General features: G+C 38.2%; 1 protein-coding gene across 1 annotated transcript in view; it reads right to left on the bottom strand.

Moving 5' to 3' along the window:
- Positions 1-5,732, bottom strand: part of LOC131941909 (myogenic factor 5-like) — a 42,404-nt gene extending 36,672 nt beyond the window's left edge. The window contains 1 exon segment of the mRNA XM_059301513.1: positions 5,365-5,732. The gene's annotated coding sequence lies outside the window, so the exon portion shown is untranslated.
- Between the last annotated feature and the right edge of the window lie 6,306 nt (positions 5,733-12,038).

Below are 12,038 nucleotides of genomic sequence, written 5' to 3'. Positions count from 1 at the left end.
TGTTAGTCTACAGCTATAGAACATTGGTAGTCTACAACTATAGAACATTGTTAGTCTACAACTATAGAACATTGTTAGTCTACAATCATAGAACATTGTTAGTCTACAATCAAAGAACATTGTTAGTCTACAACTACAGAACATGCCGTCAAAACACAAATCTTCTATAAAAACATCAGGCTACTAAACTTTAATTTACTACAGTTCTTCCACTTACCTAAGTTGATTGTATTTTTTATTAATTATAGTCTTAGTGTACCCAGCCTTCTATAATCTTGCTGTTGTAGTATTCTAATATTGCCGATATAATTGTGTGTGTAAAAGATAGGTCTAAATTATTTAGATGGCCAATGCATGACATCAAATAGCTGAGTAGGCTACTACTGAGCGTGTGACGTTTTGAAAAAAAAAATTCACTAGCAGTGAGTAAAATATTTCCTTGTTAGCCTCAACCCCCGCCAGATTTTTTTTGGTCACGATTTCGCTTTTTTGTGTTGTTAACTGAGTCGGCCTATTACAACATGTTTTGTGAAGTATGTGTTTTAGATTGTTAATGTTAAGGTTATTGTGTGAATTTTATGTGAAAATTATGGAGAGTGTGTGAACTTGATGTGATGTCTTTTTCACTTTCTCGTATATACGAAGTATAGAGAAAGTCTTGTAATCGTGCAAAAAAAAAAATCGAGATTTTTACAAATCTCGACGTTTTACACCGCACTGATACGGAAAAACATAATTTTGCAATCTTGTCCGTATGTCTGTGTGTCTGTCTGTGTGTCTGTGTGTAAACACGATAACTTGAGTACCGTTACAGCTAGTTTGATGAAATTTCATATATAAGTATTTTATCAAAATCGTAGATCCGCATCAACTTTTGAGCGATTTCCCATAACCGAAAGTGGTACTTTTCCTGCTTTGAATTTTTCAAAAGCCTATAACTTGAGTACTATTTCAGATAGATAAATGAAATTTCACATGTAAGTAAAAGATCTAATTCTCTACCTTCTGTTAAAGTTTGAGTAATTTCCGTTGACTGGAAGTAGTACTTTACGCTACTTCCGATTTCTCAAAAAACTAATGTAAATTTTAAAAGTACTAATAATATTGCGCACTATTATGCGCTTTTTTATTTGGCTTTCACTTGGTGTGCAATTAATTTGTCTACGAGATTTTATTCTATTTTTAAAACTTTAAGTATTTAAAATGGATTAAAAATCATGTCTATAGCCCGAGTTCCCATCCCCTGTTATTTTATATAAGAATATTCGAGAAAGTTTAGGGGAGATCACTCCCGGTTTATTTAAAATATGTGACATCTATATGGCGTATGAGTGAAGTATGTGTTGATTTTAATTGACGTCTGTATGAAGTCTGAGTGGAATATGTGTTGAGTATGTATGACGTCTGTGTGACGTCTTAGTGAATTGTGTGTTAAATATATGTGACATGTATACAACTTCTTAGTGAGTTTTGTGTTAACTATGTATAACGTGTAAATGACGTCTTAATGAAGTGTGTCTTCTGTATGTATAACATCTGTATGACGTTTTAGTTAATTGTGAGTAAAGTACGTGTGACGTCCATTTGACGTCCATGAGAAATTTGTTTTAATTATGTGTGACGTCTATTTGACCAGTAAATCAACAATATATTTTTGTTTACGTTTATTTGTATTAAGTTCACGTAGTTTTGTTTACAATAACAAAAGTTATTTACATAGGTTGATTTATATAAGCTGTATTTTTAAAGCGCTAATTAAATTAATGAATTAATATTTATTAGGTTTAAATGATAATTCCGTGCTCGTGCTTACATAGATTTATGTGCGTGTTATCTCTCCTGAATATCTAAACAATAAAGTTTAACAAAGAAAGTTTAACGGTTTAACAGCTGGTTATTAATTACATCTTCTCACCAGGCAGGGTAGGTTTTCAGATACTTCTGAGTTAGCCGTAACATAAATGGTAGCTCCCGATAGCTCTAAAATCAGCAATTATCAGTATCGCCAATCTTAAACCTAACATAAACCTAACTTGGACTTAAACCCAAACATAACCCCATCTTAACTCTAACGACTAGGTACGATAAATCCTAATTGTAACTCCTGTACATGTAAATTACCCGTTTTATCTTACGCCTACATTTATATCATGACCATACACTTAAAGCATGATAATTATTGTTTAATAAATCTTCCTTTTAACAGTATGATTGAAAGACAAGAAATGGGCCCACACGATAGGACATGTAGGACAAGAAATGGGCCCACACGATAGGACATGTAGGACAAGAAATGGGCCCACACGATAGGACATGTAGGACAAGAAATGGGCCCACACGATAGGACATGTAGGACAAGAAATGGGCCCACACGATAGGACATGTAGGACAAGAAATTGGTCCACACATATAACCATTATAGGTTTGGTTGTTTTATTTATTTAAACAAACACTAGTACAACAGAACCGAATTAATTAATTATAATTAATTAATTCTATCTTGAGCTTTACAATCCTTTTTATTCTAAACCCCATAACTGTGGTTCAACGGTTAGCACAATTTGGTGATATGATATTAAATATTGAACACAGAAGTTAGAAACTAAATGTGTTTTGTGTTGTGTTTACCAAAAGTTTGCGACATGAGTTTTAATTTTTTTTTTTAAACAACTAAAGATTGTATATGGCGTACCAACACGGTTCATGTAGGGATTGTAGGCGATTGATATAGCTTAGTTTAACAATGTACTTCGATATTACTTCTTTAAGCAGTGATGTTATTGTGAATACATCACATTGAGGGGTGGACATCATCGGCTTAAGGCGAGTGGTTGTATAGTAACTAAGAACTGTTATATAATATTTTCATACACCATCACTTCTATATTATATAATATTCTTAGATCCCCCCCCCCCTTTTCAAAGACAAAACAGTTCGATAGTCCAAGCACTGGGTAATTAACAAAGTTAATGTGTATGACAATTAGATCAGATCAGGGACAAATCGGTTGCTACACTTATTCATTAAAATTAGTTGTTATTACTTTATTGTGTTAGCAAAAATGTTGGCTTTTTTTGTTTACCATATTTATCAAAACACACACTTTACAAATAAATTAAATCAAAGCTTGTGCTTTCTAGATGTCTCTTTACAACCCACTTTAACATACAATACAACATAACAATAAAACGCCCATCACCAATTTAGTATCTCCTGTACCTGGGGCAAGTTTGTCTAAAATTTCTCAGTGGACGATTCGACACTCATTTTGTTGCATACCTTTGTATATAAAGTTATGAGGGCATAGTAGGTTACATTCGTATATTTTAAATTGATTCTGTTGCCTTTATTTATTTGAATTAATAGTGACACATTTAAATTTAGATGCGTTGAACTGTGTTGCAATCTTTAAAGTTTGGATCATCTTGTCAAATGTTGCCTCCTAAGTTTACGAGATTAAATTCTGCTTAAACTGACCATGTCTGACATTTTACTCTCCCCAATCACGTGATGCCCGTAGTTAAGCCACAGGCATGTTGTATGCCTGATGTTTGCTCATCAACTCTAATCCTGCCGGAAGCAGTTATTTTTATCTGGATTTCCCTGACCCCTTTCCTGAAGAGTTCTTGACAAACTATTTTAAAAAAGTTTTTTCCTTTTCTTTTAAAAAAATACTTTTGAAAATAATTTATTTCCCGAAGTGTTCATTTCGTATTAACCAGTTAGCCAGTGATATATTGACATCACTCTAATCCATTATCTTATACAAACTTCAATACAGCCTCTAATGCTAACTAAATCAAGTCTCTAACTTTGTTAGCTTATACAGATTCCATTAATAAACATTTTAAAAAATCCAATTTTAACTGTAATTAAAATAAATACTAATGAAAACTCTAATACTAACCCTAACACAAGAGCTATTATAATATACTCAAAGGCGCTTGTACTAGAAGTGTGTATACGTTTTATAACAGGATCTAAAACTACACGTATGTGTTAGCAGTGTGTATATGTTTTATTACATGGTCTAAAACTACACGTATGTACTAGAAGTGTGTTTAATCTGTTTTATTACATGTTCTAAAACCATACGTATGTCTTAATAGTTAGGATCAAATATTGCAGCTAACCCAGCCTCAGGACGTTTTGCGATTTGAAACTACCATACAATAATATATCTGTTTATAACATATTGTATCTTAGGCTAATCTGCATATACATACATCACGACCCTAAGGGCTTATTGATCTTTTATCGATCTACATCTCAAATGATGTGATAAAAAGAGTGGAATGTGCAATAAAACCAGCAAAAATCAACATGTGAACTACGGATGTTTGAATTTACAACCTAACAAAACACATTAAAACAATTTTTAAAACTTGAAGTATCTGGAGAAAAAATTCTTGAAACTTTTGGTCTTGACGACCGCCAGAAGAATTGAAAGGAGTAAAATGTATGGTGTCAAGTGTGAAGAACTTTAAGATAGGGTGAAAATAGTCGCATCAATAGTGTCTAAAAAAGTCGCATAAATATTGGCTAAAATAGTCACAGAAATAGTGGGTAAAATTTATAGCATTAATAAAGCGAAAAAAGTCCCGTAAAAAGAAGCTAAAATAGTTGTAGAAATAGTTAATCTACAGTGGTTAATGTAGTTTCTAATGTAACAGCTTCCCTGTGTGCCCCTATATAGATCAGTGGTGTTATGGTAGTTTATATCATGACCAGTATATTTTCTAAATTAGTAGCCCAAGTTGTGGTCAAATATGATAACTGATGTCCTTGAACGTTCAATCGGCTGCTGAGTAAACAGACGATATGTGTCGTCTGCTGTCGGAGTTTGGCTGGATTAACCTAATTATTCAGTTCATATTATAGTTTTTACACCGTAGGTATAATTAATTAGTTTAATGTGATAATTTTATTACAATGTTATTTTGTGTTTCGGGGATTTCTGTTTCTTGTGAAATTTTGGCATAGTGAATTTTAAGACGTTTTTGAAGAAAATACACACACACACGCATATATATATATATATATATATATATATATATATATATATATATATATATATATATATATATATATATATATATATATATATATATATATATATATATGTATGTATGTATTTATTTTATTTTTTAAAATTTATTTATATATTTATATTTATATACTGTGGTCAAAAACGTAATTTTATTTTCGATTATTATTTCGCTTACACTTTAAAAGTTTCTACATAAGAATACTGGCAAAAATATAAATATAGTTATTTTCTTTACTTAAATTACCTAAAAAAGTTTATTTATCAGAGAACTAAAAAAATGTATAAAGTGATTTTGATTTTTTTTTCAACCCACCTTATTGAAAAGTGAATTCGTATAAATCCAGCTTTATTGAATCTCTCGATGGCATCAAGAACGATAAACCACGACAACTCTCGGCCACCGGTGGAGATATCAGATTCTCCTCTGTGATAGCTTGTTGTTTTTTCTGGAGTTGAGATTTCAAAACAATTTTTTTTTAACTCGTGATTGAGAATGTATTGGCTGGTGATTCTAGAGCTGTAGACGTCTACATTGATGCTGAGAGTCGTGTTGGTGTTACTGTGATTTATAGCATTGCATATGTAGCCTCAGAATGTAGCCTTGGTGGTATAATTCTATGCTGTAACCTTGCTGCTGTAGCTATAGTGTGTAACGTTGCTGCTGTAGCTATAGTGCGTAACCTTGCTGCTATAGTGTGTAACTTTGCTGCTTTAGTGTGTAACTTTGCTGCTGTAGTGAGTAACTTTGCTGCTGTAGTGTGTAACGTTGCTGATGTTGCGTGCTTTAAGCGTGAGTACACCACGTCCAAACAAAGTCACGGTCCAGCGCGTCGAGACGCAGGAACCAAAAATCTTCCACCGAGCCCCTGTCCGTGTGAAGCCAGGAATCGAGTGCCAGCGAGAAGCACGAGTTAATGAGAGACGATCCTGACTTAATTTTCCTCCCACGGGTGCCAAATCAGCCTCGCCTCCCCGCCTGCGTTTTCGTTGGCTGGGGAAAAAAAAATTGAAAACCAAAACAAGCTCACCCGACGCCGTGATCTCAGTACTTGCTGGCTTAACTCAGGCAGGGAGTTAAACAATCCTAGCAGGGGAGCTAAACAGAATTAATTGCACACACAAAGTTGAAATAGCTTTAAGCTCTGGAAGCTCTCATATAAAGCTCGAGCGTAATCCGTGAGAGCTGAGCCAAGGCCGACTACTCAAATGTTCTGGGTTTGGGAAAAAATAGTAAATAGGGAAAAGCGATTTCTGGAATCGCAGAAGTCGCGGAAAGTCGATGAATCCTGCAGGAGGCGGGAGTTTCTTGGCAGCAGGTAGCCTCGCATAACCAATGAGAGCTGGTGTTGGGGTGGAGCGTCGTGAAGTCTGGAACCAATGGTGAGATAGGGTTAACAGCGTGTAGGCGTGGCGTGCTGTTAGGGTAACGCTGTAAGCGGACAGTGGTGGGGGTCTGGTATAAAGAGAGAATCGGCTCCCAGAGTAGTTGATTAATGCACCACGACGGCCTTCGCAACTTGTATCCAAACGTGATACTCACACTTGACGTGTCTCTCTGGCGTTTAATATTACATCTAAATAAGGCTGCTTTTGGCAGTTAATAGTTTTAGACGAGTCTACGATATTACCTTCATTTATAAATGATTGAAAGAATAATCCGTTTTCATTTTAATATCTTCACAGTTTTAAAAGATGAGAACAGAAGTACAATGCAGGTAGAGGGTGGTAAAGTAATTTTGCCTTTAGACCTAGTGATTCGTTGGGCAGTTGGAGTAGAGTTAATGTCTCTTGACGTCGTATATGAACGGATAGTGTGGTCAGCACTATGCCTAGCCGCCTTTACTTTCCCCAACAAAGTCAGGTACATATCAGAGCTGGATAGACTCATGGGTGTAACTGTATTACAGTCCAAATCCAGAACGGACTCGAGACTTTAGGGCTAGCAGCCATACGATCTATTCTTTGACCACGCCCTCCCATCCGTTTGAGGGCATCTAGCGGCAACTGCTGGCATTTGATGCTTCTAGTCTGGCTGTCTAGCACTTGCAAAAACTAATGATTAGCTCTGTATTGAGGTGAGGACTAGTGTTAGGATTAGGTCAGGATTAATTGACATGGACCTGATAAACAGACATGGCCGCCAGTTGACCAAAGCTGTTTCTGATTTCACGACTTCTTTCGTTGTTGGCAGCAGGTAGCCTTTCGTTGTTTAGTCCAGCTCCAAGATTACATGAGAAATGTGTGCTCCAACCTCTACAGGTTATCACACATTAATGTAAGGGCGATGGTTATTGTAGTAGCGTCGAGATGCTAACATATTAAAGGGGAAAAAAACGTTGTTGTTTTTTTTGTTTAATCGCCACCCCACCCACACACTGACCACTGTTTACAAACACCAAAGCCTAGCAACGCCACAGAGAAAAGAAGACATTTTGACTTTGCTCGATTACATGATGTAATCTGCTTTTATGCCTACACAGAAACTCAAGGCTTTATTTTAATATTAGTTTTAAAAAATAAAACAATAAAAAACAACAATCAAGCTATTATTTAAATGTGCAGCTGTCTAACTCTCAACTTGTCTTCTGAAATGTCAGTTACCATCTGAAGGTCGATGAACCCTGTACAACAGTTACAACGGTACCAACATGTAACAGTCTTAGAGTGTGCCTTTAAGCGAACCTCACTTTACTTCTAAAGACACAGAGAGGCAAGTTCCAGAAAGTCTATGGATCAGATCACCTCTAGATATGATCACGTGATACCGGTTGTGGAATGGCGAACTCTCTGGCACGCTACTAGCAGCCATTAACGTCAGGGATATGCCAATTACATCAATTTGTCCGGGACTGGTCGGCTAGCACCGGCCCGTGGGCGGCCGGGCGGCTCTTGGAACATAATCTACGAGCAGCGCCCCCTCCCCAGAGATGCCATCTCTCCCATCCTCGGGCAGCGATCTACACAATACTGCACTAAGTAGGGGTGGGTCTACACAATACTGCACTAAGTAGGGGTGGGTCTACACAATGCTGCAGTAGGGGTGGGTCTACACAATGCTGCACTTAGTAGGGGTGGGTCTACACAATACTGCAGTAGGGGTGGGTCTACACAATGCTGCACTATGTAGGGGTGGGTCTACACAATGCTGCACTAAGTAGGGGTGGGTCTACACAATACTGCGTTAAGTAGGGGTGGGTCTACACAATGCTGCACTAAGTAGGGGTGGGTCTACACAATACTGCGTTAAGTAGGGGTGGGTCTACACAATGCTGCACTAAGTAGGGATGGGTCTACACAATACTGCAGTGGGGGTGGGTCTACACAATGCTGCAGTAGGGGTGGGTCACACAATACTGCACTAAGTAGGGGTGGGTCTACACAATACTGCAGTAGGGGTGGGTCTACACAATGCTGCAGTAGGGGTGGGTCTACACGATACTGCACTAAGTAGGGGTGGGTCTACACAATGCTGCAGTAGAGGTGGGTCTACACAATACTGCACTAAGTAGGGGTGGGTCTACACAATACTGCATTAGGGGTGGGTCTACACAATACTGCACTAAGTAGGGGTGGGTCTACACAATGCTGCATTAGGGGTGGGTCTACACAATACCGCACTAAGTTGGGGTGGGTCTACACAATGCTGCAGTAGGGGTGGGTCTACACAATGCTGCAGTAAGTAGGGGTGGGTCTACACAATACCGCACTAAGTAAGGGTGGGTCTACACAATGCTGCATTAGGGGTGGGTCTACACAATACCGCACTAAGTAGGGGTGGGTCTACACACTACCGCACTAAGTAGGGGTGGGTCTACACACTACCGCACTAAGTAGGGGTGGGTCTACACAATACTGCACTAAGTAGGGGTGGGTCTACACAATGCTGCATTAGGGGTGGGTCTTCACAATACTGCACTAAGTAGGGGTGGGTCTACACAATGCTGCATTAGGGGTGGGTCTACACAATACCGCACTAAGTAGGGGTGGGTCTACACAATGCTGCATTAGGGGTGGGTCTTCACAATACTGCACTAAGTAGGGGTGGTTCTACACAATACTACAGTAGGGGCGGGTCTACACAATACTGCAGTAGGGGTGGGTCTACACAATACTGCACTAAGTAGGGGTGGGTCTACACAATGCTGCATTAGGGGTGGGTCTTCACAATACTGCACTAAGTAGGGGTGGGTCTACACAATACTGCAGTAGGGGTGGGTCTTCACAATACTGCACTAAGTAGGGGTGGTTCTACACAATACTACAGTAGGGGTGGTTCTACACAATACTGCAGTAGGGGTGGGTCTACACAATGCTGCATTATGGGTGGTTCTACACAATACTACAGTAGGGGTGGTTCTACACAATACTGCAGTAGGGGTGGGTCTACACAATGCTGCATTAGGGGTGGTTCTACACAATACTGCAGTAGGGGTGGGTCTTCACAATACTGCACTAAGTAGGGGTGGTTCTACACAATACTACAGTAGGGGTGGTTCTACACAATACTGCAGTAGGGGTGGGTCTACACAATGCTGCACTAAGTAGGGGTGGGTCTACACAATGCTGCATTAGGGGTGGGTCTACACAATGCTGCATTAGGGGTGGTTCTACACAATACTACAGTAGGGGTGGTTCTACACAATACTGCAGTAGGGGTGGGTCTTCACAATACTGCACTAAGTAGGGGTGGTTCTACACAATACTACAGTAGGGGTGGTTCTACACAATACTGCAGTAGGGGTGGGTCTTCACAATACTGCACTAAGTAGGGGTGGTTCTACACAATACTACAGTAGGGGTGGTTCTACACAATACTGCAGTAGGGGTGGGTCTTCACAATACTGCACTAAGTAGGGGTGGTTCTACACAATACTGCAGTAGGGGTGGTTCTACACAATACTGCAGTAGGGGTGGGTCTACACAATACTGCACTAAGTAGGGGTGGTTCTACACAATACTGCAGTAGGGGCGGGTCTACACAATACTGCACTAAGTAGGGGTGGTTCTACACAATACTACAGTAGGGGCGGGTCTACACAATACTGCACTAAGTAGGGGCGGGTCTACACAATACTACAGTAGGGGCGGGTCTACACAATACTGCAGTAGGGGTGGGTCTACACAATACTGCACTAAGTAGGGGCGGGTCTACACAATACTACAGTAGTGGCGGGTCTACACAATACTGCACTAAGTAGGGGCGGGTCTTCACAATGCTGCACTGCAACAATTCTTGATAATACCTTTAAACCTAGCGCATTTGTGTACGATATCATCAACCTTAAGAGTCCAATACCAGATTGTAAAAAATTTATAATAAAAATTATTTCCGGAAAATTGAAAATAAAAACGTTAATTTTATTCGACTACAGATTTTATAGGCAACGACACAAAAACGCAAAAAATTAGTCTAAAATCAAAGCAGAGTTGACAATAGTAAAAATTGTGTTTTTGTCAATTTTGTCTTCATGGGGGCCGTTAAAAAAAGCTAAGCTAGAACTTTTATTTTTATCTTATATTTTAAGAATAATTGATGGAAAAGTGTCAATTGTAGAGAACTTGAAAATATTTGTGTGTTTAATGCTACATTTCTATTTATTTTCATCAAGCCTAAATTATAACCTGAAATTTCACTTTCGTAATACAAACATTGATTGGCTGACTAGAAACTCCCTCATCCCTCATCCAGTAAACTGTTTGATAAAATTATATTTTAAACCCGCATGCTCTAGTTACGCCATGTTTATGTTGATTTTTAGTGACAAAATGTAAACAACCAAATTGTTTTTTCTTTTTTTTTTGTTGTTTTTTTTTTTTTTTGTTTACCGAAAATACTAAAAAAATCAATTACTTCCAATCTTTAGTAAATCAAATAAAAAAATAAAATAATAAAAAACACAAAAAGTTCAAATTATTTTAACTATTTATTTTAATAACATAGTACACGATTTTTAAATATATCAACGGCCTTTCGAAAGGCGCTGATAAAACAAGCATTCGAGAACATTCTCATGCCTAGTGCTGGGGGGGGGGGGGGAGCCAAGAAATACGTTCCCATGTCCAGCGGCGATCGGTCATGCGCTGGTCAGGTCAGGCACCAAACTATGACAGCCGCCAGCAGAATCGTGACAGCTCAAACCTCGACTCAGCCCTTTGTTCTTCCCATCCGTCTCACGCCACCTTGTCAAGACACCATTCACCATCCCGTGGTGTTTGTCAGCTGGTAACAACTTGACGTTTCACTGGCTAAAAAATGTTCGACTCAAAGAACAAAAAATACATCTACGTAGGGGATAAAAAAATATATTATTTTATTTTTTTTTAAACCAACGCAATGTTACGGACACGTCCACGATTGTGTCCATACATAAAAAAATTTGTTTTAAAGAAATTACTTTGAAGCTATTTTATTTTATTTTATTTTATAAAGCAAGCATAAATCCTTAAATTACCAGTTTTGGTATCTTAGAAAAGTTTTTGTAAATAATTGTAGGGCATGTTTATCTGAATGGCATTTTCCCCGAATGCCGATTGACAAAAATTGAAAGATTTTTTTTTATATTGATTTAAAAAAAAGAGTTAATTATTTTAAAATCTAAAAAAGAATTAAATATTCAGTTGCTTATGCATTTAGCTGTTTGACTTATATCTACAAATGTAGTACAAGACTATTGGTTTAAAAAAAAAATATAAAGAGATTATCGCTTTTCTTTATACGAAATCTATGAAACTAGCTGAAGCCATCAACTCTGTTAGAGATTTGAAGCCGTTTGATTATTATTATCAGCCGGTACCGTGAAGACTTCCATGCCGTTGCCCCGAAGGTCAAGCCGGTGCCGTGAAGGTCATACTGATAACGAGGCGCTAGAAACAAATTACACGCATCACGGAGCCGCATCGGCAAGATCAAAAGTCTGGCCGGACAGCCGGCATCATCCATTATGGCTGGAGGCCGGCACAGATCCGGCAGTGGTTGTCCTTGGTGCC

This window comes from Physella acuta, unplaced genomic scaffold, assembly GCF_028476545.2.
Source record: "Physella acuta isolate Inbredline_101_S28 unplaced genomic scaffold, ASM2847654v3 ptg000376l, whole genome shotgun sequence".
In the NCBI taxonomy this organism is placed as follows: Eukaryota; Metazoa; Mollusca; class Gastropoda; family Physidae; genus Physella; species Physella acuta.
Note: the sequence above shows the minus strand (reverse complement) of the source record. Positions and strands in the feature narration are given on the sequence as shown.